Raw genomic sequence first — 13385 nt, 5'->3', positions numbered from 1 at the left:
ATCCACATGACCTGGAATGTTTAGGCATGTTACTATGGTTGCTAGTGCTTTATATTTTGAACCAAATAACTTTTTTGAAAGCCCCCTTTTAAATGCAAAGTAATTAAAGCTTAATGTAAGAAATGAAATGATAACAGAAGTATGTAAAGTAAAAAGTGGGCCTTCTCTCTTGGAGTAGATGTGAAAGTATGCTTGTCTGCCACTCCAGTTTAAATCTCATTTACCAAATTTGAATGTCTCTTAAGTTTTTTTCTTTGCCTTTATGAAGGTATGTGTAAAATTGGAAATACATTTTGTATTTATGATTTTTGTGTTCGTTAATTAGGGTGTAGAGATTTTCTTACCTGCATATCCAGATTCACTAATTCCTTATAACTACCTCATAATATTCCTTAGTGCAGATGTATCATAATTAGAAGAAATTATTGGCAGATTTTGCTATTACCAAAAAAGGGGGGAAAAAAGCCAGTTAATGTCCTTATTTAGATCACCTTCTGGTAGTATAGATCTAAATGGTCCAATGGCTTAATCAATAGACATGTACTTAAAATTTTAGTTGTACCAAAATGTAATTTTGTCCTCCAAAAATGCTTTTTAAGTTAACTTCATAATTTTGCTAACATGTAAGGTTGCTTGTTTTCTCTTAGATTGACTGGTTGCATTATTATTATTCTGTGAAATTTTATTAAGGTAGAAGGAAGCCAGTGTCTTCTAAAATCTTCCATTTTCTTCATCATTACTGACTTGGAGCACCTTTTAGTTTATTGGCTGTTAGCTCCTTGGTCTGTGAATTGTTGCTATTTTTTGTCCTTGTAGTTATAGGAAATCTTTGCATTTTGTGGTTAAATTTTTATTTGTTAGATGATGTGTTTTCTCCCAGGCAATTTAAAAAGAAAACAGTACTATAAAGTGGTTTTTGCCATTAAGATGTTAATCAGATCTTTTTTTTTTTTGGTGTGGTCTCCAATACACTCTAGTATTTCTCTGCATGGCTCCTCCCCCTTTTTTTTAAAGTAGTTAGGTTTTTAATCTAACTCAATACTTTTTTCCTAGGGTGATTTACTGCATAGTGTTATTTTTAGTGTACAGTTGACTCTTGAACAAGGTTTGAACTGTGAAATGGGAAATTTTTTTCCATATTGGAAAATTTTTTTGAGATTTGTGACAATTTAAAAAAATATCTCTTCTCTAGCTTAACTTTATTTTAAGAATACATGTAACATACAAAGTATGTGTTAATTGTTTATGTTACCTGTGATGCTTGCAGTTGACAGTATGCCATTAATAGTTAAGTTTCCAGGCAGTCAAAAAGTTATATGTGGATTTTTGACTGCAAGGGGATTTTCAGTCAGTTCGCTTGCAGTCAAAAATGACCAACCAGTGCTCAAGGGTCAAATGTATTGATTTTTTTATTTAGGTTATTGGTCCCTGTTTTCTTTCTGCTAGTCACAAATACTGTAGTAGTAGTAGTAATAAACAGCTGACACTTGATTAGCACTTAACTTATGTAACACATAAGACAGATTATGTCAGTTCAACATAATAGTCTCTTGAGGGCCTCTTCTAAACCTTCTGAGTACTTAATATTAACTTTTCCAAGGTCATATATAGCCTGAAGGTTGGGAAGCTTCAGTTTCAGTTTTTGTCCTGATTGTTATTCTGTAGTCTGTCATGCTGTATTCAGGGGGTGGTGTTAGTTCTTTGTCAGACTAATAGTTCTTGTTCTTTTGCATCTCTAGAAACCCTTCATTGAGAAGGGAAGGGTGTCTTTGATTTAGCCATTAGTAATAAATTTAGGAAAAAATGATCAAGAACAGATTTCCATTGAGCTCTTCAGGCATTTATTTAAAGTTCAGCCATATGAAATTTACAATTTGTATGTTAGGAATGGGAATATCAACAATTCCATATGGCTTACCCTAAAATTTTATTACTTTAAAAATAGGTTTGGCTACTTGAGGTTTGTCTTTCCAGCTAATTTATGAGGAGTTTTAGAACATAAATTAGTGTCATGACCTACTAATGGCCTAGACACTATATGATTTATAATAGGAGGTTGCTTTGAAAAGTCTAAAATTCAATGGTTTATTTTTAAACCTAACTAGTGGCTTTTTATTTTACTTAGAAAGTTTTGGCATATATTTGAAAACTTCCATAGCATTTAATATATAGTGAAAGTTTTTCAGTACGTATTTGCTTAATGGTTGATCTTGCTAACTAGATTGCTGAGAAAATAATGCACAGCTATAAAGTTGGAGATAATCAGAAAAGGAAGAGTTCTTTGTATTTTCTCAGGTTGGATATATAATACAGTGTATTGGGAAATTGGAAGGGCAGTAGAAAATATTTTTTCCTGGTGATTTACATGTGAAGCATTTTCCTTTATTACAGATAACTTCTTGTTCAGCAAGTTAATACACATGCACATACACAAACACATTACATAGGCATCTTAAGCATATGTAATGTTTGAAGATTTCCTAAGTTTTCCTCTTGAGTTTGACATAATTGATACTTAAAATAATTGTGGTTTTCTGAGTAGAAATTGGTAAGTTTTACTTGTAACATAAGTCTTCCGTCTTTTATGTCAGACATTAATTGGTTGTACGTCTTTATATTTTAATTATAACATTGGGGTAGGTGCCTTGAGAAATTAGAAAACAGAAATAATAATTTGAGAGATTATTCCTTTATGTTATTTTAAAAATTAAATACTTTATACAAAAGATGTTGTATACATGTATGGTTTACTTCTTACCTTTAATAATATTTTAGTGTGATTTTTATAATTAATCAAAATTTTAGCTGTCTGTAGTCAGTCTTTTTAGAGGTTAATCTATTTTTCTTTACTATATCTTTTCTCTTTTGGGGAATGGCCAGTTTCCAGAACTTTTGAAACCCATTTATTAAAGTAACAGCCACAAATACAAATGAGATATACTATTTTATAGGTAGAGAAATCAAATTAGTGTGTTCTAAATGTTACTCTTGCTTTCCTAATGTACATACTCTAATTCTTGATAGATTGTAATGAGATGAAATAGTGGATACAGGGGAATAGTAGTCAATAAGTGTATTTTACGTAGTTGTAAAATAGGCTGTTACTAAGTTTCAGTTTAATGGTTAACATTTAGAAAAATTTTTTATAGGTAACTTGGTGAAAAGTGGTAAAAATTGTCTACCTCTGGTGTTCATACTCTCCTTATTTGGTTGTGACTTTCGAAGTCACAATTGAACATTATTAACTTGAACTGGTAACATTATTAACTAAAACTGGTAACATTAGGATCCAGACTGGAATTCCATTTCAGTCACAATTTGTGTGCTGGAATTAGTAGGTTGTTTTTGTAATAAGGTTTGACTTGGAGTCACTTGGTAGAAAGAATCCTGAAATAGGATTTGTAATTTGTTTTTCATATTCCATTCTCTACTACGTAAAACTGTAGCCTCCTTCAATCTAAGTACTATTGTGTTTTTATGTTTCTCCTGCACACTTCTTGATTTCCTTTTTGTTTTTTAAGCTCTTCTTGGATTTGAGGAAACTTAGAATGTTAGAACATTGAGGGCCATTGCTTTAGAGTATGAATTTCTCCCTTGGTATAGTGGGGACTTAAATAAAATCTAAAGGAAGCAAATTTCTTTGAAGTGCTCTTCGTCCAATGGCAGTCATGAATAAATTCAGTAATAAACATCTGTTGCATAGTACATAGGTCACACACAGTTTTAATGCTGGATTCTTAAAGTGATTATTTTATTGTCTGAGATACACTGTCCATTTTGTAAAGGATATTATTTGACCCACAGCACTCAAGTGGAGCCAAATTTATATTGTTTTAATTCTAGCTTAGGAACTTAAGTTTAGTTGGTTTTATTAGATGTCTTTGTCTTTTAGGGTTAAAGTTAATGAAGCTTACCGAGGTATGTGTAAGTATAAAACTGAATCCATCATTTTAATGTTCAATGAGATAGCCTCATGGCAGTCCAAAATGTTAAATTTTTTTTCTTGTAAGCAAGCTTACTAGGAAGTCACATTCCTAAAAGGTTATGCTAGGGTGAAAATAGAACAAAAGGATTTAGGTGTAGTTTTCTTTTTTTTTTTATTTTACAATTATATATATATATAATTTAAACCTTATTTTGAAAAATGTTAAGCCTAGAGAAAAGTAGCGAAAACAGTATATAGACTACTGTGTACCCTTCACCTAGATTAAACAATGAGTAACATTTCATCTGTGTATACATATATATATATATATATATATATACACTTTTCCTGAAATAAGTGGAAGTTAGAGGTCATGACATGACATTTCCCCCCTAAATACAGTAGTACATTTGTCCTCAGAACAAAGATATTCACCTTTAAAACTGCAATATTATCATACTGAAGAAATTGAATTAAAAAAATTCACAATAGTCCCCAAAATGTTCTTTACATCTGTTAAATTTTTAAAATATAGGAATCAATCAATATACTGCATTTTGAAATTAATATAAGATTGTATCTCAGCTATACTTCAATTTAAAAATGAATTATATATATTGCATAATTTGGCTGTCATGTTTCTTTAGTCTCCTTTAAAATAGTCCTATTGCCTCTTTGTTTTTCATGGAACTGTTATTATTATTATTATTTTTTACTTTTTTATTATTTTTATTTTGGTATCATTAATCTACAATTGCATGAAGAACATTATGTTTACTAGACTCCCCTTTTCACCAAGTTCCCCCCACAAATCTCATTACAGTCACTGTCCATCAGCATAGTAAGATGCTGTAGAGTCACTGCTTGTCTTCTCTGTGTTGTATGGCCCTTCCTGTGCCCCCCCCAACACACACATTATACATGCTAATCATAAAGCGCCCTTTCATTTTTCTTGCCCTTATCCCTCCCTTGCCACCCACCCTCCCCAGTCCCTTTCCCTTTGGTAACTGTTAGTTCATTCTTGGGTTCTGTGAGTCTGCTGTTGTTTTGTTCCTTCAGTTTTTGCTTTGTTGTTATACTCCACAGATGAGTGAAATCGTTTGGTACTTATCTTTGCCTGGCTTATTGCACTGAGCATAATACCCTCTAGCTCCATCCATGTTGTTGCAAATGGTATGATTTGTTTTCTTCTTATGGCTGAGTAATATTCCATTTTGTATATGTACCACATCTTATTTATCTGTTCATCTACTGACGGACACTTAGGTTGCTTCCATTTCCTGGCTGTTGTAAATAGTGCTGCGATAAACATAGGGGTGCATCTCTCTTTTTCAAACCGTGCTGCTGCATTTTTAGGGTAAATTCCTAGAAGTGGAATTCCTGGGTCAAATGGTATTTTTAATTTGAGCATTTTGAGGAACCTCCATATTGCTTTCCATGATGGTTGAACTAATTTACATTCCCACCAGCAGTCTAGAGGGTTCCCTTTTCACCACAACCTCACCAACATTTGTTGTTGTTTGGATGGTAGCCATCCTTACTGGTGTGAGGTGATATCTCATTGTGGTTTTAATTTGCATTTCTCTGATGACACGCGATGTGGAGCATCTTTTCATGTGTCTGTTGGCCATCTGAATTTCTTCTTTGGAGAACTGTTTTTTCAGCTCCTCTGCCCATTTTTTAATTGGATTATTTGCTTTTTGTTTGTTGAGGTGCGTGAGCTCTTTATATATTTTGGATGTCAACCCTTTATCGGATCTGTCATTTATGAATATATTCTCCCATACTATAGGATATTTTTGCTCTATTGATGGTGTCCTTTGCTGTACAGAAGCTTTTCAGCTTGATGTTTCTCTTGCCCGGGGAGATATGTTCATGAAGAAGTCGCTCATGTTTATGTCTAAGAGATTTTTGCCTATGTTTTTTTCTAAGAGTTTTATGGTTGCATGACTTACATTCAGGTCTTTGATCCATTTCGAATTTACTTTTGTGTATGGGGTTAGAGAGTGATCCAGTTTCATTCTCTTACATGTAGCTGTCCAGTTTTGCCAGCACCATCTGTTGAAGAGGCTGTCATTTCCCCAGTGTATGTCCATGGTTCCTTTATCGTATATTAATTGAACCATGTATGTTTGGGTTAATGTTTGGAGTCTCTATTCTGTTCCATTGGTCTGTGGCTCTGTTCTTGTGCCAGTACCAAACGGTCTTGATTACTGTGGCTTTGTAGTAGAGCTTGAAATTGGGGAGCCAGATCCCCCCCACTTTATTCTTCCTTCTCAGGATTGCTTTGGGTATTCGGGGTCTTTGGTGGTTCCATATGAATTTTAGAACTATTTGTTCCAGTTCTTTGAAGAATGCTGTTGGTAATTTGATAGGGATTGCATTAAATCTGTATATTGCTTTGGACCAGATGGCCATTTTGATATTAATTCTTCCTAACCATGAGCATGGGATGAGTTTCCATCTGTTAGTGTCCTCTTTAATTTCTCTTAAGAGTGTCTTGTAGTTTTCAGGGTATAGGTCTTTCACTTCTTTGGTTAGGTTTATTCCTAGGTATTTTATTCTTTTTGATGCAAGTGTGAATGGAATTGATTCCCTGATTTCTCTATTAGTTCATTGTTAGTGCATAGGAAAGTCACAGATTTCTGTGTGTTAATTTTGTATCCTGCAACTTTGCTGAATTCCTATATTAGTTCTAGTAGTTTTGCTGTGGAGTCTTTATGGTTTTTTATGTATAATATCATGTCATCTGCAAATAGTGACAGCTTAACTTCTTCTTTACCAATCTGGATTGTTTGTATTTCTTTGTTTTGTGTAATTGCTGTGGTTAGGACCTCCTGTACTATGTTGAATAACAGTGGGGAGAGTGGGCATCCCTGTCTTGTTCCCGATCTCAGAGGAAAAGCTTTCAGCTTCTCGCTGTTCAGTATGATGTTGGCTGTGGGTTTTATCATATATGGCCTTTATTATGTTGGGGTACTTGTCCTCTATACCCGTTTTGTTGAGAGTTTTTATCATGAATGGATGTTGAATTTTGTCGAATGCTTTTTCAGCAGCTATGGAAATATCATGTGGTTTTTGTCTTTCTTTTTGTTTATGTGGTGGGCTTTCAAATGTTATACCATTCTTGCATCCCTGGGATGAATCCTACTTGGTCATGGTGTATGATCCTTTTGATGTATTTTTGAATTTGGTTTGCTAATATTTTGTTGAGTATTTTTGCATCTATGTTCATCAGGGATATTGGTCTGTAGTTTTCTTTTTTGGTGGGGTCTTTGCTTGGTTTTGGTATTAGGGTGATGTTGGCTTCATAGAATGAGTTTGGGAGTATTCCCTCCTCTTCTATTATCTGGAAAACTTTAAGGAGAATGGGTATTATGTCTTCTCTGTATGTCTGATAAAATTCCGAGGTAAATCCATCTGGCCCGGGGGTTTTGTTCTTGGTTAGTTTTTTGATTACCGATTCAATTTCGTTGCTGGTAATTGGTCTGTTTAGATTTTCTGTTTCTTCCTTGGCCAGTGTTGGAAGGTTATATTTTTCTATGAAGTTGTCCATTTCTTCTAGGTTTTCCAGCTTGTTAGCATATAGGTTTTTGTAGTAGTCTCTAATAATTCTTTGTATTTCTGTTGGGTCCATCATGATATTTCCTTTCTCGTTTCTGGTTCTGTTGATGTGTGTTGATTCTCTTTTTCTCTTAATAAGCCTGGCTAGAGGCTTATCTATTTTGTTTATTTTCTCAAAGAACCAGCTCTTGATTTCATTGATTTTTTTCAATTGTTTTATTCTTCTCAGTTTTATTTATTTCTTCTCTGATCTTATGTCCCTCCTTCTGCTGACTTCAGGCCTCATTTGTTCTTCTTTTTCCAATTTTGATAATTGTGACATTAGACTATTCATTTGGGATTGTTCTTCCTTCTTTAAGTATGCCTGGATTGCTATATAGTTTCCTCTTAAGACTGCTGTTGCTGTGTGCCACAGAAGTTGGGGCTTTGTGTTGTTGTTGTCATTTGTTTCCATATATTGCTTGATCTCTTTTAATTTGGTCGTTGATCCATTGATTATTTAGGAGCCTGTGTTTGCGAGCCTTTTTGCTTTCTTTGTACAATTTATTTCTAGTTTTATACCTTTGTGGTCTGAAAAGTTGGTTGGTCGAATTTCAGTCTTGGAATTTACTAAGGCTCTTTTTGTGGCCTCGTATGTGGTCTATTCTGGAGAATTTTTCATGTGCACTTGAGAAGAATGTGTATCCTGTTGCTTTTGGATGTAGAGTTCTATAGATGTCTATTAGGTCCATCTGTTCTAGTGTGTTTTTCAGTGCCTCTGTGTCCTTACTAATTTTCTGTCTGGTGGATCTGTCCATTGGAGTGAGTGGTGTGTTGAAGTCTTCCAAAATGAGTGCATTGCATTCTATTTCCTCCTTAGTTCTGTTAGTAGTTGTTTCAAATATGCTTGTGCTCCTGTATTGGGTATATATATGTTTATAATGGTTATATCCTCTGTTGGACTGAGTCCTTTATCATTATGTAATGTCCTACTTTATCTCTTGTTACTTTCTTTGTTTTGAAGTCTATTTTGTCTGATACTAGTACTGCAACACCTGCTTTTTACTCCATATTGTTTGAATGAAATATCTTTTTCCATCCCTTAACTTTTAGTCTGTGCATGTCTTTGGGTTTGAGGTGAGTCTCTTGTAAGCAGCATATATATATATATGGATGGGTCTTGCTTTTTTATCTGTTGTATTCATTCCTCTGTGTCTTTTGATTGATTGTGCTTTCAGACCATTTACATTTAGGGTGATTATTGCAAGATATGTACTTATTGCTATTGCAGGCTTTAGGTTTGTGGTTACCAAAGGTTCAAGGTTAGCGTCTTTACTATCTAGCCCCCTATCTTAACTTGCTTATTGAGCTATTATAAACACTGTCTGGTGATTCTTTATTTTTCTCCCTTCTAATTCCTCCTCCTCCATTCTTCATATGTTGGGTGTTTTGTTCTGTTCTCTTTTGTGTTTTCTTTGACTGCTTTTGTGGGTAGTTGAGTTTATTTTTTGCCTTTAGGTAGTATTTGGTTGGTCTGCTTTCTTTGCTGTGATTCTGTTTTCTCTGGTGACATCTATTAGGCTTAGGAGTGCTCCCATCTAGAGTAGTCCCTCTAAAATACCCTGTAGAGATGGTTTGTGGGAGGCAAATTCCCTCAACTTTTGCTTTTCTGGGATTTGTTTAATCCCTCCTTCATATTTAAATGATAATCGTGCTGGATACAGTATTCTTGGTTCAAGGCCCTTCTATTTCATTGCATTAAATATATCACGCCATTCTCTTCTGGCCTGTAAGGTTTCTGTTAAGAAGTCTGATGATAGCCTAATGGGTTTTCCTTTGTAGGTGACTACTTTCTCTCTCTAGCTGGCTGTAATACTCTATCCTTGTGCTTGATCTTTGCCATTTTAATTATTATGTGTCTTGGTGTTGTCCTCTTTGGGTTTCTTCTGTTGGGAGTTCTGTGTGCTTCTGTGGTCTGAGCGACTATTTCCCCCTACCAGTTTGGGGAAGTTTTCAGCTTTTATTTCTTAAATGACACTTTCTATCCCTTTTACTCTCTCTTCTTCTTCTGGTACCTTTATGATGCGAATATTGTTCTGTTTTGATTGATCACACAGTTCTCTTAATATTGTTCCATTCCTGGAGATCCTTTTCTCTCTCTTTGTGTCAGCTTCTCTGCGTTCCTCTTCTCTGATTTCTATTCCATTAATGGTCTCTTGCACCTTGTCCAGTCTGCTTTTAAGTCCTTCCAGAGACTGTTTTATGTCTGTATTCCCCCTCTGTACTTGCTACTTTTGCTCTTGCATATTTCTCTGCAGATCCATCAGCATGGTTATGACTTTTATTTTGAATTAGTTTTCGGGAGATTGGTTAGGTTTGTCTCCCATGCCCTTTCACAGGGGTTTTCTGGAATATTTTGGACTGGACTAAATTATTCTGCCTTTTCATGGTGATTGAGGTAGCTGTAGGCATGTAGTGCATGTGTCAGCTCAGAGAACAAAGTCCTTTCCTGCTTGCTGGTCGTCTTGCCCTTCTCTGTTACCTGTGTTGGTTACCCACACTCCTGGACCAGCCTCTGGGTTAATCCCCTAAGCTGCTATGAGCGGGGTCTCTGTTAGAGTAGCGCAGAGCCCTGTGGGAAGTGGCAGGTGTGCCGGGTGCACTCTCCTGCGAAAGCAGTGCATCTGCCAGGCATCTTTGTGCCGTTAACGGCCTTTGGGTCTGGCCCGGGCTGCTGTGCGCGGGGCTGAGATTGTGGGCGGCTGCCAGGGGTGCCGCTGCTCCTGGGGTGTTCCTCTGCTGCCGCCGCCAGCTCCTGCAGGCCCTTCCTGGGCCCCTCTGGCATCACTGCAGCTGGCGCACACAGGCCACACTCGGACCCCTCTGGCACCGCCGCCGCTGGTGCGCGTGGGCTGCACTCAGACCCCTCTGGTGCAGCCACATGTGTGTGTGGGGCATGCGTGGGCTGCTCCCGGCCCCTCTGGCACTGCCGCTGCCGTTGCGCGCAGGCCTCTCCCAGGCCGCTCGGTTGTCGCCGCTGCAGGCTCGTGCGTGCTGCTCCCTTTCCCCTGTGGTGCTGCCACTGCCGGCTCACTCGGGCCATCCCCAGGTCGCTTGGCTGCCGCCGCCATGGGCTGCTCCCGGGCCCCTCTCGCGCCGCCAACCCCAGAGTGTGCTGCCGCTCTCCCACTACTTTGCCTGTGTGTTGAGGTCTGCGCCACTTGGGGGAACGACTGGTAGTCTGCTTATTGCTGTGAGGGGCTTCAGAGCTGCACTGCCGCCAAGGGTGTTAGGTCGCCTAGAGTTCCCCGGATTCCCAGCCTGCTGGGCACAATGTGCTGGGACGACTTCGTCCAGCTGTGGAGTCCCTGTCCCTTTTAAGCCTTGCAAAACGAATTCGCTTTTCTTTTGTCTCAGGGGCACCGGTTGCGGGGTCCTGCTCGCAGGTTTTGCTTTTCCGTTTCTCTAATATCCAGCACCCCGTGCACTGTGTGTCTGTGCTCCTGGTGTGGATTTCTAGAGCTGTTTGTTTAGCAGTCCTGGGCTTTTACTCCCTCAGTGGTCCGATTTCTTTCTTCCCGCTGGGGTCTGGGGGAGGGCGACATTTGTGTCCCACTGGGCCGCGGCTTGTATCTTACCCCCTTCGTGTGATGCTGGGTTCTCGCAGACATAGATGTAGCCTGGCTGTTGTACTGTATCCACTGGTGTCTCCTTTAGGAATAGTTGTATTTGTTGTATTTTCAAAAATATATATGTTTTTGGGAGGAGATTTCCACTGAACTTCTCACGCCGCCATCTTGGCTCCCCCTAGGTGTAGTTTTAAGACCGTTTTTTTCCTCCAGCATTCAGTACCCATTCACTGTAGATCACCAAGAGACACTTCAGTTGGCTAGCTGAGGTGCATTTCTGCGGTGGAGCTTAGAATGGATACTTTCTTGTTCTTAGGGTTTTCTTTTTTATTTTAATCCTCTTTATTCTAGAGAAAATAATTTCCGTCTGGGTCCTGTGTGTCATTTTTTCATTTTTATTTTTTAAAAAATATTTTAAAGTCATTTGATGTAATTTTACAGAAATAAAAATAAAAGGATGGTGAAGGTCAACATTATTAGATATTAATAAGCATTTAAACATAGCAAATCCAACTTTTTATTTTATGTGCTCCTGGTGTTGACAATACATCTACTTGATGTTCTCTGAATATAGCTTAACTGCTCATCAACTATCATGCATAAACCTGGAACCTTTCCATCTTAAAAATACTATATCAAAGTTAAAATACATCTCTAAAGTTCTAGTTTATTATTTCTTCTGGTTCATCTTAGGCTTGAATTATCAGAATGCAATACTTTAAGAATATATGGGTGGTTTCTAATTTCATTGAACCTAGCATAGTAATCTATGTGCTATAATCACACCATTTTCATATTTGACCAATTGGATTAACTAATACATTGAGTTTTTTGCATTTCTTCTTTATCTGTTTCTTACTAGTAATCTTTGTATACACAGCTGTCTTTGGCATCTCTCCCAACCACTTATGAACTGTATCAAGTTCATTTTGATGTGCAGACATAAAAGGTTGAACAAATACTGTCATGTGTCCTTTTAGAAAAACTGAATGGTCCAGATTCTTGTTGTAGTGTTTTGTATGATGAAGTCCCAGTTGAATGATTAACTGTGTGAGAATACTAAATTTCCTTTTTCCTTTCTGTAGTGTGTTGTTTGAGAATATTCATCTAAGATGTTGTCTTCTGAAGACTTCATAGTCTTGAGATGCCGCTCATAATTTCATATTCATTAAAATCTACAGTTCTTTTGTCTTTTTCTTTGTATCAGTCTGCTTCCTTGAATAATCATGGAAGTCCTTTGTAAACACTTTCTTCTCTTTACAATTATGGGTAGAAAATAAAAATGTGAATTCATAACTTTTTCATTCTATACCCTAAAGTAGACTAAAAGAATGATTTGTCCTTTCGTACTTGAGTAAAGACTATGCAACAGAGAAACTAGAGATGATGATATAATAGTAACAATGTATTTCACTGTTAATATCCTTCTAGATCATACTATCATTCTTCTGTTTTCTTAGATTTTTTTAAAAAACACAGTTGGGAATAATTGATAAATGATGATGAAATAGCAGTGTGTTCCAAGATAAGAGGAAAAATAAGATTAGATTCCACCTTAAAATTTATAAAAGGGCCCATTGGATACATATAATTGCAAGGTAGAATGAGCTTTATTCTATTTCTTAAAAATAAAGATTTTTTTGAAGACCTGTGAGAAAGGATAAAAGTCATGAAATAGATTTGCTCATAAAAGCTAAATAAAATTAAGTCCACGGAGCTTGATTGGCCATTTTTTTCTTCTTGAGCCATTTTCCTAATCAAGGTATACATTAAAGTTAATCATGAGGTTTTGGCTTACTCATTTACAGTTCCAGTATTCTACCACTTCCAAGATTATTCTCAGATCATCTTGATAAGAAGTGTAAGGGTTTTCCAAAACTTTACCTGTTGTTTGCATTTATCTCACAGATAGTTAAGATATATTGATAGATTTCTCTTGTCACCTCTGCAGAGGCAACCTTAGTTCATATAATCAAGATTTTTGTGGGGTACTTCTTAGTCATCTGTTCTGAAGCCTCCTGCCCAATCTTATATTGAAAATACATTGTACAAGGTGCTGTATCATGAAAAACACTAATCTGGAAGGGAATCTTTTCTAATGTATTATGTTAAATACCTGATTACTATAGTTAAAGAGCATAAAAGATAAATTTTGTAGATAGGTTTTGTAGGATACTTATGTACTCTGTTAGATGAATTAAATGTGTAATTTTTTAATGTTCACCTAAATAATTTTAGTATTTTGATTTTGGTTCCTCAAGAAAAGATCTAAATGTCATGTTTTGAAG

General features: G+C 36.5%; 1 protein-coding gene across 5 annotated transcripts in view; it reads left to right on the top strand.

The window, feature by feature from the left end:
* Positions 1-13385, top strand: part of FXR1 (FMR1 autosomal homolog 1) — a 75024-nt gene that overhangs the window by 27947 nt on the left and 33692 nt on the right. The gene's annotated exons all lie outside the window — the stretch shown is intronic.

This window comes from Manis javanica, chromosome 3 (assembly GCF_040802235.1).
Source record: "Manis javanica isolate MJ-LG chromosome 3, MJ_LKY, whole genome shotgun sequence".
Lineage (NCBI taxonomy): Eukaryota > Metazoa > Chordata > Mammalia > Pholidota > Manidae > Manis > Manis javanica.
Note: the sequence above shows the minus strand (reverse complement) of the source record. Positions and strands in the feature narration are given on the sequence as shown.